Source organism: Triticum dicoccoides, chromosome 1A (assembly GCF_002162155.2).
Source record: "Triticum dicoccoides isolate Atlit2015 ecotype Zavitan chromosome 1A, WEW_v2.0, whole genome shotgun sequence".
NCBI classification, from domain to species: domain Eukaryota; kingdom Viridiplantae; phylum Streptophyta; class Magnoliopsida; order Poales; family Poaceae; genus Triticum; species Triticum dicoccoides.
The window spans coordinates 368,776,169-368,796,253 of record NC_041380.1 but is presented as its reverse complement, the minus strand read 5'-3'; positions in this window follow the sequence as shown (position 1 = coordinate 368,796,253).

Sequence of the window (20,085 nt, the reverse complement as noted above, 5' to 3'; positions counted from 1 at the left end):
TCACGCTTTACTGGGACGGGAAGCATTCTCAATCTTCCAAGCAATACCCCATTACGGGTACATGAAGCTTAAGATGCCCGGGCCGAACGGAATTATCACTCTAGCTAGTGATCCGGACGTAGCACTCCGCGCCGAAAACAAGACGGCCGCATTAGCCCTTGAGGCACTATCCGAAGCCTTAGCGGCCGAGGAACTGACTGTGCTGCGCTCCACGGTTAACAGGGATGATGTGATACTCGATAAGAGATCCAAATCCACATCCTTTAAGCCAGCTGACGAAATAGTCAAATTCCAGGTCCATCCAACGGACCCAAATAAAACAGCTTCCATCGGGGAACGACTGAACCCTGATGTAGATGCCGCACTGCGAGAGTTCCTACGAGAGAACTGGGACATTTTCGCCTGGCACCCTTCAGACATGCCAGGGATCCCATGCAGGTTGGCCGAACACAGCTTAAATATCCTAAAAGGATTCAAACCTGTCAAACAAGCCCTTCGGCGTTTTTCTGAACGCAAGAGACAGGCTATGGGAGAAGAGCTAGCCAAGCTATTGGAGGCCGGATTCATTAGAGACATAAAACATCCGGACTGGCTAGCAAAGAAGGACAAATCCTGGCGCCTGTGTGTCGATTTTAAAGACCTCAACAAGGCTTGCCCAAAGGATCCCTTCCCCCTCCCCCGTATCGATCAAATTATCGATGCCACCGCAGGACATGACTCGTTGTGTTTCCTCGACGCATACTCCGGATACCATCAAATCAAGATGGCAGAATCAGACCAAGCCGCAACAACATTCATCACACCATACGGCCCACTCTGCTTCAACACAATGCCCTTCGGGCTGAAAAACGCCGGCGCAACATATCAGCGCATGATCCAGACATGCTGGCAAATCAGATCGGCAAAACAGTGGAGGCGTATGTTGATGATGTGGTCGTCAAATCAAGACATGTCGAATCTCTAGTAGACGACTTGAGGCTTACATTCGATAACCTCCGAAAATATGACATCAAGCTCAACCCGGAAAAATGCGTCTTCGGCGTTCCAGCCGGAAAGCTCTTGGGCTTCATTGTATCCGGTAGAGGAATTGAAGCAAATCCAGCCAAGATCCGAGCTTTGTCACAATTGGATATCCCAAAGGACCTCAAACAAATACAAAAATTAACCGGATGCGTGGCGGCTTTAAGCCGCTTCATCTCCCGCTTGGGAGAAAAGGCACTACCCCTCTATCGCCTCCTTCGGCGCACCGAACACTTCGAGTGGACGGAGGCCGCCACGGCTGGACTTGATGAAATAAAAGCCATATTGGCAACAAACCCAGTCCTGGCCGCGCCGAACACCGGCGAACCAATGTTATTGTACATTGCAGCAACACATCAAGTTTTCAGTGCAGTGCTCGTTGTCCAGCGGGAAACGGATGGACACAAATTCCCCCTTCAAAGGCCGGTCTACTACGTATCCACTGTCCTCACTCCATGCAAATTACGGTACCCGCATTATCAAAAGATTGCATACGCGGTATTCATGGCATCCCGGAAGCTAGGACACTACTTTCAAGAGTGTTCCATAACAGTAGCCACGGAAGTACCACTCAACGATATTATCAACAACCGCGACGCAACGGGCCGGATTGCAAAATGGGCCATCGAGCTTCTCCCGTTCGGTATAACCTATAAGCCACGGCGAGCTATTAAATCGCAAGTTTTGGCCGACTTCGTCGCAGAATGGACGGAGGCCGAGCTCCCTAAAGAGTACGGCACATATTCAAACTGGATTATGCATTTTGACGGCTCCAAAATGTTGGCCGGACTGGGGGTTGGCGTCGTCCTGACGTCCCCCACAGGAGACACAGTCCAATATGTGCTCCAAATCATCTACATGGATTCCAACAATGCAGCCGAATATGAGGCCCTCCTACATGGTCTCCGGATAGCAGTATCCATGGGTATCCAGTGCCTAGAGGTACGCGGGGATTCAAACCTCGCGATATCCAAAATAAATGGAGACTTCGACGCCAAGGACCCAAAAATGGCAGCTTACCGCAACGCCGTCCTAAAAATGTCAGCTCGGTTCGAAGGGCTGGAGTTTCACCATATAGCCCGAGAAAACAATCAAGTAGCGGACGTCCTGGCACGCATCGGAGCAAAACGTGATGCAGTCCCCCCCAACATCTTTTTGGAAAGATTGTTCAAGCCATCCATAGCATGGGAGGGGTAACCCGCAAATAACAGCCCGGACCCAGCCGCACCACTAGACGCTGAACAATCTGACACAATTGGAGGCTCTGCCAATGAAATTACACCTTCAGCCCACGTAATAATGGCGGTCATCGCCCTGTGGACAGAACCATTCCTAGCCTACCTTACTAGGCAGGAACTCCCGGAGGACCAAAACGAGGCCCGCTGCATAGTGCGGCGATCTAAACCCTATAGAGTCCATGAGGGAGAGCTTTATAAGAAAAGCACTACCGGAGTCCTTCAAAGGTGCATCTCCGAAGAGGAAGGGCGGAACCTTCTGGCTGAAATTCATGCCGGACTAGGTGGTCACCACGCCGCTGCTCGGTCCCTTGTTAGCAAGGCTTTCTGTACAGGCTTTTATTGGCCGACGGCTCGGGCAGACACTCAGGACCTAGTCCAACGATGCGCTGGTTGCCAACTTTTTGCCAACCAAAGCCATATGCCACCCACCGCACTCCAAACTATACCCATCACCTGGCCTTTTGCGGTCTGGGGCCTTGACATGGTCGGACCCCTTAAAGGTGGGACCAATAGGAAAAAATACTTACTGGTCATGGTGGATAAATTCACCAAATGGATAGAAGCCAAGCCTGTTAAAACGGCCGAATCCGGACATGTGATAGACTTCATATCCGGGGTTGTACACCGTTATGGCGTCCCCCACAGCATCATAACCGATAACGGTACAAACTTTACCGCCGACGAGGTAAAACTCTGGTGAAAAAACATGGGCATCAAGCTCGATTATGCTTCCGTCTATCACCCACAAACCAACGGCCAGGTCGAATGTGCAAATGGTCTTATCATGAGCGGCATTAAACCCAGACTGGTGCGGTCCCTCAAGGAATCTAACACACACTGGGTAGAGGAGCTCAACTCTGTGCTATGGGGGCTGCGGACCACGCCAAATCGCACCACCGGATACACACCATTTTTTATGGTGTACGGCGCAGAGGCAGTTCAGCCCTGCGACATAATTCATGACTCACCTAGAGTGCGCATGTACGAAGAAAGAGAAGCCGAGCTCGATCGGCAGGACAACTTGGACGCCCTGGAGGAGGAGCGTGACGTGGCAAAAGTCTGTTCCGCATTTTATCAACAGCAGGCCCGAAGATATCAAAGCAGAGAAGTACGGGCCAAAAATTACAATGTTGGCGAACTAGTTCTACGCCTGCCGGATAGGAAAAAGGACAAACTCAAGCCCAAGTGGGAAGGTCCATTCATAATCGACCAAGTCCTGACTGGCGGGGCATACTGCCTGCGAGATGCGTCGGATAACCGACTCAAGCCGAACCCGTGGAACGCCACCCGTCTCCGAAGATTCTATGCCTAGCGCCGGACTCTGTGTTCATCTCCTTCCTCTGTCCATTTTTTGCATTTTTCTGTCTTACATTTCTCTCCTTCCCCTCTTTTCTTTTATAGCCCTTAAAGGCTCATCTAGTGATGCACCACTCGCGCTCATTAAACCTGGGGGCTTCTTTAACAGAAGCTTATTTATACGGGCTTCACGCCCAACACATGCGTCAAACTTCCGCATGTACCTTTTTCTCCACCATTATATGCACCGATATGACTTAAGTTTTGGCCAAGCTGGGTTGCCTGGCTCCTGTGCTTACCCCTACGTTCCCGATTGTTCGGCTAGGCGGTAAAGGGAGCACCTCTGCGATTGTTACTGCCGGGTCAGCCGGATGTGTACCTCAGACTGGGTGAAGCCGAAAGCTAGCGTTCTTAAGGGAATATTCGGCCAGTGAGATAAAAGATGATCTTTTTACTCATTTTATGCGCCCCCAGATGCTTTTTTCTGCGTCTTTTTACGCAGTCCGGACATGCACTTTAGGGCATGCCTCCCAGCGAAAGGAACCCCTAACGGAACTATTCTCTCTAGAAGAAGTTTCTTACTAACCATGTAATATAACATAACTAGTTGGGCACTTGTCTGATAAAGCACTAATGACCCCTACGCCTGGTCTCCACGCATACCACGGGTCTTATATAACCGCTATGGTATTTGGACACACTCCGGACTGTCAGGTCCCGAGGTTGAAGCGAAAAGGTCGGCAACGACAAATGATCTACAATCCGGCTAGAAGGCATTACGCATGTCAATTCAAAATTACATAGTCATTCTGACTGATTGTATTCCTCTTCTATACCATCTAACAGGCTGTCTAATTTACAGTCCTGCTGGGAATACTTCGCGGCCAACTCTACTTGGCCGTATACTAAGCTCACAGGGATCTCCTTCCCGTCAGGCCCCACTAGTCCGACCTCGGCCATGTGGTTTGGGTCAGACTTCGTAAAACGGGTCTTCACCATGGCCCAGGCTTCCCTAGCGCCTTGTCGGCAGGCCGATATCTTCCACAACCGGAAGCGCCGCCGAGCTCCCTTCAGCTTCTCCGCAAGCTCTCCAAGGCCCTCGGGCATGGAGTGGGCAGGCCATAAGGCTTGGGCAACACCTCACATCGCCTGCCGAATTCGCTCGTGCAGTTGCATGAGTTCGGGAAGAAGGTCACCCGTAGAACCGGACATCTCCTCTGCAGGACAACCTATGAGAATACCTACAGACATTACTCTATTAGTCGACTTCCTCGCCGAACTCTTTTTTTTCAAAGTTCGTTCAAGCACTTACTGAATATGACGCATCGAAGCCGCTGATTCTCCCTCGTGGAGTCCGACGGCTGGCCACGAACATCTTTAAGTTCGACGTCCAGCCTGGTGTTGGCATCCTGAAGATCATTCTTCTCTCGCCTCACCTTTGTCAACGTACTCTCACCGGCCTTTAGCTGGCGTAAGAGTTGTTGCTTTTCCGGATCGAGTCCGGCGCCATCTGCAACATGATTTGTCAGATTTGCACCCACACCGCACAATACTAATCTTTCGAAGCGTATCTTACCTGAGGGGGTCTCTTTGGGCTCCCCTGCTGCGGCTAGTGCAGCCTCTAGTTGGGCCTTGCACTTCTCCAGCTCCTGGGATAGTACGGTATTCTTCTCTGTAAGAACCTGCTTATTAAATGATCCTTAAATCAGTTGCTCTAACTGTTTCAAGTCTCGGGGGCTACTGGTATATCTATATTTGACCAAAATTTTCTTACCCGTATGTCTTTTACATACTGCTCCGTGGCTCTGGCTAAACCATTTTGAGCGGCACGGAGGTACGCATCTCCCGAATTAAAGGCATCTAAAGCCTCTTGGGAGAAACAAGCGTCGCGTAGAACTGTCTGGCGACGCCTGTGGTTCATGGCACTCTCCACTTCAGAATTTGTGGCAGACAGCCTGTTCGCATCCTCTGTCGGAGGAGCCTCTGGTGCGTGCCTTGTGCTCGCCTCCGCTTCCTGGCCAGACGTTGGATCCTGGCTGGTGGGGGCGCGATTGACAACCTCTCCGGATGTAGTCCGGCGAGGTCTCTTCATTCTGAAGATAGCACGAACGTTAATATGCCCTGACAGAATAACACCAGGGAAACAGAGGGTGCGCTATACCTTTGCGCCGGCATCTCAGTCCGGACTGCATTCCTTTTTGCCCCATGGGGTCCTGCGGCCCCTCGTTGGCTAGCCGCCACAGGTTCGGCCTCCTGCCTCGGAAATCTCCCCTGCAAAACACGGTTGTCGTCAGAAACACCAGAATACGTGAGAGTGGAATCTCTCTCAAGGGAATGAGACTCCGGTTTCTGTCACCTGGGAGGCCGGGATTAACCCTGGGTAATCAGTCGTGATGGCTACCAAGGTATTGTCCTTGCTTAGCTGATGGAACACCCCGTCGATAAGCTCCACCGATATGTCCGGGTCCTCTTCGGAGTCCGGATCGAGGGACCGCTCTGGGTCCTCGGGCTGTGGAGGGCGGCTGTTTATATCCTTTACCTCCTGTCGCAGTTCCTGCACTAAAGTCGTTAGACTACATATCTAACCGTGGGAGTATAAAACAGACGGGCAAGCGCAATTATTCACTTACCCAACTTGGAGGATCGTACATAGTAAATCCGGCCTGCGGATTGACGCGGAGGAATTCCTCCTTTTCTCCCTTGTACAAAGAGGATAAGATCTTTACTAGGGCGGCAGCTGAGGCCAGCCCCTTACGACCGTAATGGGAGGCGTCATCATCCCTGTTGAAATCCCACATGGGGTGGCCTCTATATTGAAGCGGCTGCACCCCTCGCATAATACATGCGGCCATGACTCCAATCATGGTTAGTCCGGAATGAGCCAACAGTCTTATCCGGCCCATCAGGTAAAGGACGTCTCTGTCGCTTTCTTTCTGAGAGCTCCGCGGACGCCAGCTCAAGCGTTTCTTCAATGGGGCACTGTTGAACTCAGGGAGACCGACCCGGATAGGGTCCGGTAGCGGGACGTCATCTATGTAAAACCATTCCAAAGGCCAGTCCTCGTACGCCTTCTTTGGGGTTCCGGATAGGTATCCGGTCCTGGCGATGTGCCATACTTCGGCTCCGCCCACTTGGTATATAGACCCCTCTCGAGAACGGGGCACCAGGCAGAATAACCTCTTCCACAGCGTGAAATGAGCCTCAATGCCTAAAAATAGCTCGCAAAGGGCGACGAAACCCGCAATATGTACTACGGAGGCGGGCGTGAGATTGTGCAGCTGGAGGCCGTAGAACTCCAGAAGCCCGCGGAGAAATGGATGAATTGGAAACCCCAGTCCCCTTATTAGATAGGGGGCGAGGCACACCCACTCTCCTTTAGAAGGATTGGGGGTGCTCTCCGCTTGTTTCCCGCCATTATAGGTGGCGAGACCGGCTCGTACTAGGACCATGTATGCCTGAGGGAGAAATCCCTTGGCCTGAAGCGACACTAACTCGCTATGCGGGATGGTGCAATTCTCCCAGTCCCCGGGTTTGGGACCGGAGGGGCGAGGGGAGGAGCTGCGACGGCTGGTCATGTTGGAATGACCTTTTCTGGAAGCGCTTTGATGATAACTCGCGGAAAGGAGAAGATGTGGTTTGGACCTAAATCCCCATCCCGTTAAATAAGCGGCTCGTTTATACGGCTAGGGGTGTGGATGTAAAAACGCCCCGGCTTTTCGAATTCGTTTGACACGTGGAAGACGGCCATTATTGGGCGTGGAAGCCGAGGAGCACTACATTACAAAAATCGGACATTATTCCTACAGGTACACAAGATTTGGAGAAGAACCTGCCTTGCAATGCCGAACAATCTGCGCGCCGGACTCGTCGTCATTGAAGCCTGGTTCGGGGGCTACTAAGGGAGTCCTGGATTAGGGGGTGTTCGGGTAGCCGGACTATACCTTCAGTCGGACTCCTGGACTATGAAGATACAAGATTGAAGACTTCGTCCCGTGTCCGGATGGGACTTTCCTTGGCGTGGAAGGCAAGCTTGGCGATGCGGATATTCAAGATCTCCTACCATTGTAACCGACTCTATGTAACCCTAACCCTATCCGGTGTCTATATAAACCGGAGGGTTGTAGTCCGTAGGCAATCAACTCCATATACAACAATCATACCATAGGCTAGCTTCTAGGGTTTAGCCTCCTTGATCTCGTGGTAGATCTACTCTTGTACTACCCATATCATCAATATTAATCAAGCAGGACATAGGGTTTTACCTCCATCAGGAGGGCCCGAACCTGGGTAAAACATCATGTTCCCTGCCTCCTGTTACCATCCGGCCTAGACGCACAGTTCGGGACCCACTACCCGAGATCCGCCGGTTTTGACACCGACACCGATTCCTCTAGCTGCTGAATTATGTGGCTAAGGTCATCGGCGTCTGGTGGTCGCACATAAGTGCCCTGGAAATTGTCGAGGAATGCGGTTTTCAAGTCCTCCAAACAACCAATTGATTCTGCTGGCAAGCTGTTAAGCCAATGCCGAGCTGGTCCTTTAAGCTTGAGTGGGAGGTATTTGATGGTGTGTAGGTCATCACCGCGGGCCATGTGGATATGAAGGAGATAGTCCTCGATCCATACCGCCGGATCTGTTGTGCCATCGTATGATTCGATGTTCACGGGTTTGAAACCCTCGGAGATTTGATGATCCATTACTTCATCTGTGAAGCATAGTGGGTGTGCGGCGCCTCTGTATTGGGCTATATCACGACGCAGCTCAAATGAGCTTTGTCTACTGTGTTCGGCCCAGCCGGATTTACTGTATCCGGAGTGACGATTACCGTCTCGTGCCGTGTGGCGCCCACACGATCCGTAGATCGATCTTGTTTACCTTGCCTTGTCCTCCAATATATCTCACAGGTCTGGCGCATTTTCCCATGCCTTGGTATTTTTTGAGCGGCGTCGGGGTGCGGCTTGAGTGGAGGGCCAAGAGGCCTCTCTGTCGCAGCCACGGGGTGGCCGGTCGGCCGCATCATGCGCTGGTGATGTAGGTTTAGGTGCTTCCTCCTCTAATCGGGGTAGCAACCTGCGCTTTGGGTAGCTCTTGGAGGGGTGCTCGAGTTCATACTCTTCGGCCGCAAGGACTTCAGTCCATCTGTCGGCTAGCAAATCTTGATCAGCTCTAAGCTGTTGCTGTTTTTTCTTGAGGCTGCTCGCCGTGGCCATAATCTTGCATTTGAAACACTCTTGTTCGACGGGATCCTCCGGCATGACAAATTCGTCGTCGTCGAGGCTTGCCTCGTCTTCGGAGGGAGGCATATAATTATCGTCCTCGACCTCTCTGTTTGCCGCTCTCTCATGAGGGCTGGCTTCTCCATCCTCCCGTGCTGAATCTTGCTGGAGGTGGTTGTCTTCGGCACTGTCCAGGGTGTTATTATCTCCTATGCCGGAATCACCATTTTTGCTTTGGCGGGATTTAGAGCGGCACCGCTGACGCCGGCGCTTAGGCTGCTTCTTGGAGGGGTCATCCTCCGCTGTTCCATCACCATTGTCTTCTTTTGGGGTGTCCACCATGTATATATCATACGACGAGGTGGCTTTCCAGTGCCCTATAGGCGCTGGTTCTTGATCGTCTCCTGTATCGGCGTCCATACCGTCGATGTCTTCGGAGTCGAAGTCGAGCATGTCGGTTAAATCATCGACAGTTGCTACGAAGTGGGTGGTGGGTGAGCTTTGAATTTCTTCATCGTCCGCATCCCAACCTTGCTGACCATAGTCCGGCCAGGGCTCTCCTGATAAAGAGAGAGACTTCACTGAATTCAGAATATCGCCGAAGGGCGAGTGCTGAAAGATATCCGTGGCAGTGAACTCCATGATCGGCGCCCAATCGGGTTCGATCGGTAGGGGTGCGGAGGGCTCGGAGTTTGGAGAGGAGTCCGGCTCCTTGGAGTCACAGGCTGGTGTTCGGCTCGATCGCCGTACAGATTGCAGCCCCCGAGGTGGTGTCCAACCACCCATCCTTGATTGCCGCAGTTGGCTCCGAATTAAGGGTCGGAGCTGATGCGGGTGCCGCCTCCAGGGCATTGTTTGGCGGTAGAGCTAGATCATGCCCATCGTGACAGTGCGGCGCACTCGGCTGTGGCTTGAACCCGTCAAAGATCAAGTCTCCACGGAGGTCGGCTGTGTAGTTCAAACTTCCAAATCTGACCTGATGGCCAGGGGCGTAGCTTTCGATCTGCTCCAGATGGAAAAGCGAATTGGCCCGCAGTGCAAAGCCGCCAAATACGAAGATCTGTCCGGGGAGAAAAGTCTGACCCTGGATCGCATCGTCGTTGATGATCGGAGGATCCATCAGGCCTAAAAGTGACGACACAGAGGAACTCTTAATGAAAGCACCAATGTCGGTGTCAAACCGGCGGATCTCGGGTAGGGGGTCCCGAACTGTGCGTCTAGGCGGATGGTAACAGGATGTAGGGGACACAATGTTTTACCCAGGTTCGAGCCCTCTTAATGGAGGTAAAACCCTACGTCCTGCTTGATTGATATTGATGATATGGGTAGTACAAGAGTAGATCTACCACGAGATCAGAGAGGCTAAACCCTAGAAGCTAGCCTATGGTATGATTGTTGTTCGTCCTACGGACTAAAACCCTCCGGTTTATATAGACACCGGAGAGGGCTAGGGTTACACAGAGTCGATTACAATGGTAGGAGATCTACATATCCGTATCGCCAAGCTTTCCTTCCACGCCAAGGAAAGTCCCTTTCGGACACGGGACGAAGTCTTCAATCTTGTATCTTCATAGTCCAGGAGTCCGGCCGAACGTATAGTCTGGCTATCCGGACACCCCCTAATCCAGGACTCCCTCAGGCCCCATCTTGGGAGGTATCTTCGCCTCACGCCTCGCTGCACATTTTAACATACCTATTAGGCATTATGAGAAAGAAGAAAAGTTGATGCCTCCTATTTTTCTAGACTATAAGAGTATGGTAGCACATGATTTTATCATTAAGAATAAGGAAAAGATGCTTAAGTACAAGCTGATATTTGATAAAAATCACCCTAAGACTATTACTTTGCCTGCTCCTTGATAACCATCAAGTATAGGGGATCGCAACAGTTTTCGAGGGTAGAGTATTCAACCCAAATTTATTGATTCGACACAAGGGGAGCCAAAGAATATTCTCAAGTATTAGCAGCTGAGTTGTCAATTCAACCACAATTGGAAACTTAGTATCTACAGCAAAGTATTTAGTAGCAAGGTAATATGATAGTAGTGGTAACGGTAGCAAAAGGTAACGGTAGCAAAAGTAATGTTTTTGGTACTTTGTAGTGATGATAGCAATAGCAACGGAAAAGTAAATAAGCAAAGAACAATATATGGAAAGCTCGTAGGCAATGGATCGGTGATGGAGAATTATGCTGGATGCGGTTCATCATGTAACAATCATAACCTAGGGTGACACAGAACTAGCTCCAGTTCATCAATGTAATGTAGGCATGTATTCCGAATATAGTCATACGTGCTTATGGAAAAGAACTTGCATGACATCTTTTGTCCTACCCTCCCGTGGCAGCGGGGTCCTAGCAGAAACTAAGGGATATTAAGGCCTCCTTTTAATAGAGTACCGGACCAAAGCATTAACACATAGTGAATACATGAACTCCTCAAACTACGATCATCACCGGTAAGTATCCCAATTATTGTCACTTCGGGGTTAACGGATCATGACACATAATAGGTGACTATAGACTTGTAAGATAGGATCAAGAACTCTCATATACTGAAGAAAACATAATAGGTTCAGATCTGAAATCATGGCACTCTGGCCCTAGTGACAAGCATTAAGCATAGCAAAGTCATATCAACATCAATCTCAGAACATATTGGATACTAGGGATCAAACTCTAACAAAACTAACTCGGTGCGAAAACAACGTCAGTCCGGGTTAGTTCCATTCAAATCATGCAAGTTAGAGTCCAAAACAAGGGCAAAAGTGTTTGGAAAAGTAGATACGACGAAGACGTATCAACTCCCCCAAGCTTAAACCTTTGCTTGTCCTCAAGCAATTCAGTTTAAACTGAAAGTGATAAAGAAAAACTTTGCCAGCATTCAAGTTTTCAGCAAAGATTATGACTAACCACATTCACAATAACTCTTAGGTCTCAAGTTTACTCATATCAATGGCATAATCAACTAGCGAGCAATAATAATAAATCTCGGATGACAACACTTTCTCAAAACAATCATAATATGATATAACAAGATGGTATCTCGCTAGCCCTTTCTGAGACCGCAAAACATAAATGCAGAGCACCTTTAAAGATCAAGGACTGACTAGACATTGTAATTCATGGTAAAAGAGATCCAGTCAAGTCATACTCAATGTAAACTAACAGTAATGAATGCAAATGACAGCGGTGCTCTCCAACTGGTGCTTTTTAATAAGAAGATGATGACTCGACATGAAAGTAAATAGATAGGCCCTTCGTAGAGGGAAGCAGGGATTTGTAGAGGTGCCAGATCTCGGTTTTAAAATAGAGGTGAATAATAATTTGAGTGGTATACTTTCATTGTCAACATAACAACCAAGAGATGGTGATATATTCCATACTACACACATTATAGGCGGTTCCCAAACAGAATGGTAAAGTTTATACTCCCCCTTCCACCAACAAGCATCAATCCATGGCTTGCTCGAAACAAGGAGTGCCTCCAACTAACAAGAGTCATAGGGGGAGTTTTGTTTGCAATTATTTTGATTTGATTTGCATAAAGCATGGGACTGGGCATCCCGGTGACCAGCCACTTTCTCGTGAGTGAGGAGCGGAGTCCACTCCTCTTGAGAATAACCCGCCTAACATGGAAGATACGGACAGCCCTAGTTGATACATGAGCTATTCGAGCATACAAAACATGATATTTATTTGAAGGTTTAGAGTTTGGCACATACAAATTTACTTGGAACGGCAGGTAGATACCGTATATAGGTCGGTATGGTGGACTCATATGGAATAACTTTGGGGTTTATGGAGTTGGATGCACAAGCAGTATTCCCGGTTAGTACAGGTGAAGGCTAGCAAAAGACTGGGAAGTGACCAGCTAGAGAGCGACAACAGTCATGAACATGCATTAAAATTAATCAACACTGAATGCAAGCATGAGTAGGATATAATCCACCATGAACATAAATATCGTGAAGACTATGTTGATTTTGTTTCAACTACATGCGTGAACATGCGCCAAGTCAAGTCACTTAAATCATTCAGAGGAGGATACCACCCTATCATAACACATCACAACCATTTTAATAGCATGTTGGCACGCAAGTTAAACCATAATAAGCTCCTAGCTAATCAAGCATGGCACAAGAAACTATGATCTCTAGTTGTCATTGTAAACATGTTTATTCATAATAGGCTGAATCAGGAATGATGAACTAATCATATTTACCAAAATAAGAGAGGTCGAGTTCATACCAGCTTTTCTCATCTCAGTCAGTCCATCATATATCGTCATAATTGCCTTTCACTTGCATGACCGAACGATGTGAATAATAATAATAGTGCAAGTGCAATTGACTAAGCTAGAATCTGCAAGCATTCAATAAACAGGATAAGACAAGGCAATATGGGCTCTTTTGTCAGGTCAATAATAATGCATATAAGAGCTACTTCAACAATTTAATTATAGTCTTCTCCTATCGACCCCCAAGGAAAAGAAAAGAAATAGAACTATTTACACGGGAAAGCTCCCAACAAGTAAAAGAAGAACATGAAATCTTTTTGGGTTTTCCTTTTAATTACTACTACAAGCATGGAAAGTAAACTAATTAAAAGCTACAACTATTTTTCTGGTTTTTCTTAAGGTTTATTAAACACATAAGAAGAAATCATAAAAAGGAAAATAAACAAGCATGGATGATACAATGAAAAAGTATGAGCACCGACATCTAGCAATGAGTGTGTGAACATAAATGTAATGTCGGTGGGAAATACGTACTCCGCCAAGCTTAGGCTTTTGGCCTAAGTTGGTCTATGGCCACGACTGGCCTGGCGAATATCCATAGTAAAAGTTGGGGTCGTACTGAGATGCAGCGGCTATCGCCTCCTGAGCTGTAGCGTGGTGACGAGAGGCCTCCGCCCTCCTCTCGTACTCATCTGCCTCCTCTCTGGTAATAACATATCCTCCTTTTGCCTGATAATCAAAGAAGGCAAGAGCAAGGAGAGTAATATGGACATCACGGCGTCTGTCAAAGATTAAACGATACTGGAGAGGTGATTCATTCCTCTCGACAAACTGGTGGTGAACCATAGCATTAAAGTCTAGGTAAGCAGGGGTAATTCAATATCATCTTCGCGTATGGCTACACCAAGAAAATTAGCTATGCGGGTTGCATAAATTCCACCAAAGAAATCTCCATTAAATCTATTAAGATGCAACCTACATGCAACAATGGCTCCCAAATTATAAGATTTATCTCCTAACACAGCACTCCTAAGAATACTGAGGTCAGGGACACACATGTGACATGCCTCATCTTTACCATTAATGCATCTAACTATGGAGAGAGCAAAATAATGCATAGCGGGAAAGTGAATGCTCCCTATAGTAGCTTGTGTTATGTCTCTACATTCCCCTACAGTTATACTAGCAAGAAAATCTCTAAATTCAGATTTGCGAGGATCCCTGATAGTGATACTACCCCATTGTGGAAGTTTGCAAGCAGTGGTAAAATCCTCTAAGTCCATAGTGTAAGAATTTTCATAAAGATCAAACAGGACAATTGGAGAATTACGTGAAGATGAAAATTCAAACCTCCTCACAAAGGAACTAGTGAGATAGTGATACCGACTGCACTTTTCTTCCTCGAAGCTCACAAGATCAGTGTTACACAAATATGTGTTAAATTCTTATTTAATTCTTGCTTGATCCATGAAATTTTCCGAAGGCCATTCACAAGGACGCACTGGAGCGTCTCTTGGTGGCTCTTCATCAGCATCACGCATTGCAAGCCTGGGGCCTTGCTTCCTTGAAGAACCACCTTGGAACATTTTCCTAAGCATATTTCTTCCTTGGAAAAATTTCTGAAATTTTTAGTAACTTCAAAATAAAAGTAAACCAAACTCAATAATTTTGATAGCAACTACTCCTACAAGTGCCTAGAGCCTATATCATGCATCAAAACGACTTTTGACCATATAAATTTGACATGCAAGCTCAAGAACAGGGTCACCTAAGCAGCACAAATTTTCAATAAATAAAGCACTAGAACAAAAACTAATTGGACTGATAGAGGAGTTACATACCAAGGAACAATCTCCCCAAGCAGTTTTGTGAGAGGTCCTTTGAGCAAGGAGATCGAAAATGGCAGCAATATGAGCTTGGACTCGGGTTTGAGCTGGATATTCGTGTTTGTGGGAGGAAGAAGGAGTGTGTGGGTGAAAGGATAAGTGGAGGGGGGGCACCATGGGCCCACGAGGCAGGGGGCACGCCCAGGGGGTAGGACGCGCCCTCCACCCTCGTGGCCAGGTGGATGACCCCCCTGTTGTGTTTTGAGTGCTAAATATTCTCAAATATTCCAGAAAAATCATATTTAAATTTTAGGGCATTTGGAGAACTTTTTTTCTAGGGTATTTTTATATTGCACGGATAATCAGATAACAGACAGAAAACACTATTTTTATTTTATTTATATAAATAACATAAAGTAAAAGGAGGGTACAGAAGGTTGTGCCTTCTAGTTTCATCCATCTCATGCTCATGAAAAGGAATCCGCTAACAAGGTCGATCAAGTCTTGTTAACGAACTCATTCCGCATAACATGGAACCGGAGAAATTTCGAATAACACTATGTTACCTCAACGGGGATATGCACATCCCCAATAATAAGAATATCATATTTCTTCTTGACAGTAGGAAGAGGAAACTCAAAACCTCCAAATATAATTGATGGAATTTTTCCAATAGAGTTGATACTATGAACTTGAGGTTGTTTTCTCGGAAAGTGTATTGTATGCTCATTACCATTAACATGAAAAGTGACATTGCCTTTAGTGCAATCAATAACAGCCCTTGCAGTATTCAAAAAGGGTCTTCCAAGAATAATAGACATACTATCGTCCTCGGGATATCAAGAATAACAAAGTCCGTTAAAATAGTAACGTTTGCAACTACAACAAGCACATCCTCACAAATACCGACAAGTATAGGAGTTGATTTATCAGCCATTTGCAAAGATATTTCAGTAGGTGTCAACTTATTCAAATCAAGTCTACGATATAAAGAGAGAGGCATAACATTAACACCGGCTCCAAGATCACATAAAGCAGTTTTAACATAGTTTCTTTTAATGGAGCATGGTATAGTGTGTACTCCTGGATCTCCAAGTTTCTTTGGTATTCCACCCTTAAAAGTATAATTAGAAAGCATGGTGGAAATTTCAGCTTCGGGTATCTTTCTTTTATTAGTAACAATTTCTTTCATGTACTTAGCATAAGGATTCATTTTAAGCATACCAGTTAATCGCATATGCAAAAAGATAGGTCTAATCATTTCAGCAAAGCGCTCAAAATCCTCATCATCCTTTTTCTTGGATGGTTTGGGAGGAAAAGGCATGGGTTTCCGAACCCAAGGCTCTCTTTCCTTACCATGTTTCCTAGCAACAAAGTCTTTCTTATCATAATGTTGATTCTTTGATTGTGGGTTATCAAGATCAACAGCAGGTTCAATCTCTATATCATTATCATTACTAGGTTGGGCATCACCATGATTATTAACATTATCACTAGTTTTAGGTTCATTACCAGATTGTGTTTCAGCATCAGAAATTGAAATATTATTTGGATTCTCGGCTATTTCCGTAACAGGTTCACTAGAAGCATGCAAAGTCCTATCATTTTTCTTTTTCTTCCTATTAGAAGGACTAGGTGCATCCACATTATTTCTCTGAGAATCTTGCTCAATTCTCTTAGGGTGGCCTTCAGGATACAAAGGTTCCTGAGTCATTCTACCACCTCTAGTCATAACTCTAACAGCATTATCATTATCCTTACTATTCAATTCATTGAGCAATTCATTTTGAGCTTTAAGTACTTGTTCTACTTGAGTGGTAACCATAGAAGCATGTTTACTAATAAGTTTAAGTACACCTTTGACATTAGCCATATAATCACCCAAGTGTTCAAGCATATTTGAATTGTATTTCAATTATCTACCAAAATAAGCATTGAAGTCTTCTTGCTTAGCCATAAATTTATCAAACTCATATAAGCATGGGCTAGCAAACTTAGTAAACGGGATTTCAGCTTTATCATATCTATAGAAAGAATTTACCTTTACTACCTGTGTTGGGTTATCAAGACCACGAGTTTCTTCAATAGGTAATGGATTAAGATCATATGTTTCTTCAACAGGCGATAAATTAAGACCATGTATTTCTTCAATAGGAGGTAAATTCTTAACATCTTCAGCTTTAGTACCTTTTTCTTTCATAGATTTCTTTGCCTCTTGCATATCTTCAGGACTGAGAAATAGAATACCTCTCTTCTTCGGAGTTGGTTTGGGAATAGGCTTAGGAGCTGGCTCAGGAAGTGTCTAATTATTTTCATTTGTCAACATATTATTCAATAGAATTTCAGCTTCATCCGGTGTTCTTTCCCTGAAAACAGAACCAGCACAACTATCCAGGTAATCTCTGGAGGCATCGGTTAGTCCATTATAAAAGATATAAAGTATTTCATTTTTCTTAAGAGGATGATTAGGCAAAGCATTAAGTAACTTGAGAAGCCTCCCCCAAGCTTGTGGGAGACTCTCTTCTTCAATTTGCACAAAATTATATATATCCCTTAAAGCAACTTGTTTCTTATGAGCAGGGAAATATTTAGCAGAGAAGTAATAAATCATATCCTGGGGACTACGCACACAACCAGGATCAAGAGAATTAAACCATATCTTAGCATCACCCTTTAATGAGAACGGAAATATTTTAAGGATATAAAAGTAATGAGTTCTCTCATCAGTAGTGAACAGGGTGGCTATATCATTTAATTTAGTAAGATGTGCCACAACAGTTTCAGATTCATAGCCATGAAAAGGATCAGATTCAACCAAAGTAATTATATCAGGATTAACTGAGAATTCATAATCCTTATCAGTAACAAAGATAAGTGAAGTAGCAAAAGCAGGGTCAGGTTTCATTCTAGCATTAAGAGATTGTTGCTTCCATTTAGCTAATAACCTCTTGAGTTCGTATCTATCTTTGCAAGCTAAAATAGCTAAAGAAGCTTCTTTATCAAAAACAAAACCCTCAGGAATAACAGGCGTGTCTTCACCATCACTTTCATCAATATTATTAGATTCAATATTTTCATTCTCTCTAACTCTGGGAAGTTGTTCATCAAGAAATTCACCAAGTGGCACAGTAGTATTAAGCATAGAAGTAGTTTCATCATAAGTATCATGTATAGCAGAAGTGGCATCATCAATAACATGTGACATATCAGAACGAATAGCAGAAGCAGGTTTAGGTGTCGCAAGCTTACTCAAAAGAGAAGGTGAATCAAGTACAGAGCTAGATGGCAGTTCCTTACCTCCCCTCGTAGTTGAGGGATAAATCTTAGTTCTTGGATCTTTCAAGTTCTTCATAATGATAAGCAGATATAAATCCCAAGTGACTCATAGAATAGAGCTATGCTCCCCGGCAACGGCGCCAGAAAATAGTCTTGATAACCCACAAGTATAGGGGATCACAATAGTTTTCGAGGGTAGAGTATTCAACCCAAATTTATTGATTCGACACAAGGGGAGCCAAAGAATATTCTCAAGTATCATCAGCTGAGTTGTCAATTCAACCACATGTGGAAACTTAATGTCTGCAGCAAAGTATTTAGTAGCAAGGTAATATGATAGTAGTGGTAATGGTATCAAAAGTAATGTTTTTGGTATTTTGTAGTGATGATAGCAATAGCAATGGAAAAGTAAATAAGCAAAGAACAATATGTGGAAAGCTCGTACGCAATGGATGGGTGATGGAGAATTATGCCGGATGCGGTTCATCATGTAACAATCATAACCTAGGGGGACACAGAACTTGCTCCAGTTCATCAATGTAATGGAGGCATGTATTCTGAATATAATCATACGTGCTTATGGAAAAGAACTTGCATGACATCTTTTGTGCTACCTCCCGTGACAGCGGGGTCCTAGCGGAAACTAAGGGATATTAAGGCCTCCTTTTAATAGAGTACCGGACCAAAGCATTAACACATAGCGAATACATGAACTCCTCAAACTACGGTCATCACCGGTAAGTATCCCGATTATTGTCACTTCGGGGTTAACGGATCATAACACATAATAGGTGACTATAGACTTGCAAGATAGGATCAAGAACTCTCATATATTGATGAAAACATAATAGGTTCAGATCTGAAATCATGGCACTCGGGCACTAGTGACAAGCATTAAGCATAGCAAAGTCATAGCAACATCGATCTAAGAACATAGTGGATACTAGGGATCAAACCCTAACAAAACTAACTCGATTACATGATAGATCTCATCCAACCCATCACCGTCCAGCAAGCCTACGATGGAATTACTCACGCATGGCGGTGAGCATCATGAAATTGGTGATGGAGGATGATTGATGATGACGATGGCGACGGATTCCCCTCTCCGGAGCCTCGAACGGACTCCAGATCAGCCCTCCCGAGAGGTTTTAGGGCTTGGCGGCGGCTCAGTATCGTAAAACGCGATGAATCCTTCTCTCTGATTTTTTTCTCCCCGAAACCAAATATATAGAGTTGGAGTTGAGGTCGAAGGAGCTCCAGGGGGGCCCATGAGGTAGGGGGCGCACCCTATGGGGGTAGGCGCGCCCCCACCCTCGTGGACAGGTGGTGGGCCCCCTGGCCTTCATCTTTTGTAAGGATCTTTTATTATTTCCGGAAAGTTGTTCCGTGAAGTTTCTGGTCATTCCGAGAACTTTTGTTTCTGCACATAAATAACACCATAGAAATTCTTGTGAAAACAGCGTCAGTCCAGGTTAGTTCCATTCAAATCATGCAAGTTAGAGTCCAAAACAAGGGCAAAAGTGTTTGGAAAAGTAGATACGACGGAGACGTATCACGTGCTCACCGGCTTACCAACACACATCCACTTCCGCAACGACTGACTGCCAAGGAACGGGCCTCGTATGCACCACAACTCACCAAGCTCAGAGCTTTCATGGCCAATGGTTTGACAGGGTGGACTTTGTTTGTTGCTGTATATCTTGGAGTATCTTGTCGTTAAGCCACCGCCCCGGTTTAATGTGTGAGTACACAAGGAACTTAAAAGACTCTCAATGTCATATTTTCATTCAGCTAACAGAGGATGAAGTTACTGAGTCTGTCAAGAAGATGCTGAATGAACCAGAAGTTGTCTGCAGTAGGACCATGTTAAGCCCCTTTTACACACTGAAAAAACCGCCAGCTGTAAGAGTTGTCTTGCTTCCGCTTTGTACCTAATTTTATTAACTGTGCAACCTTTAATATCCTTTATCCA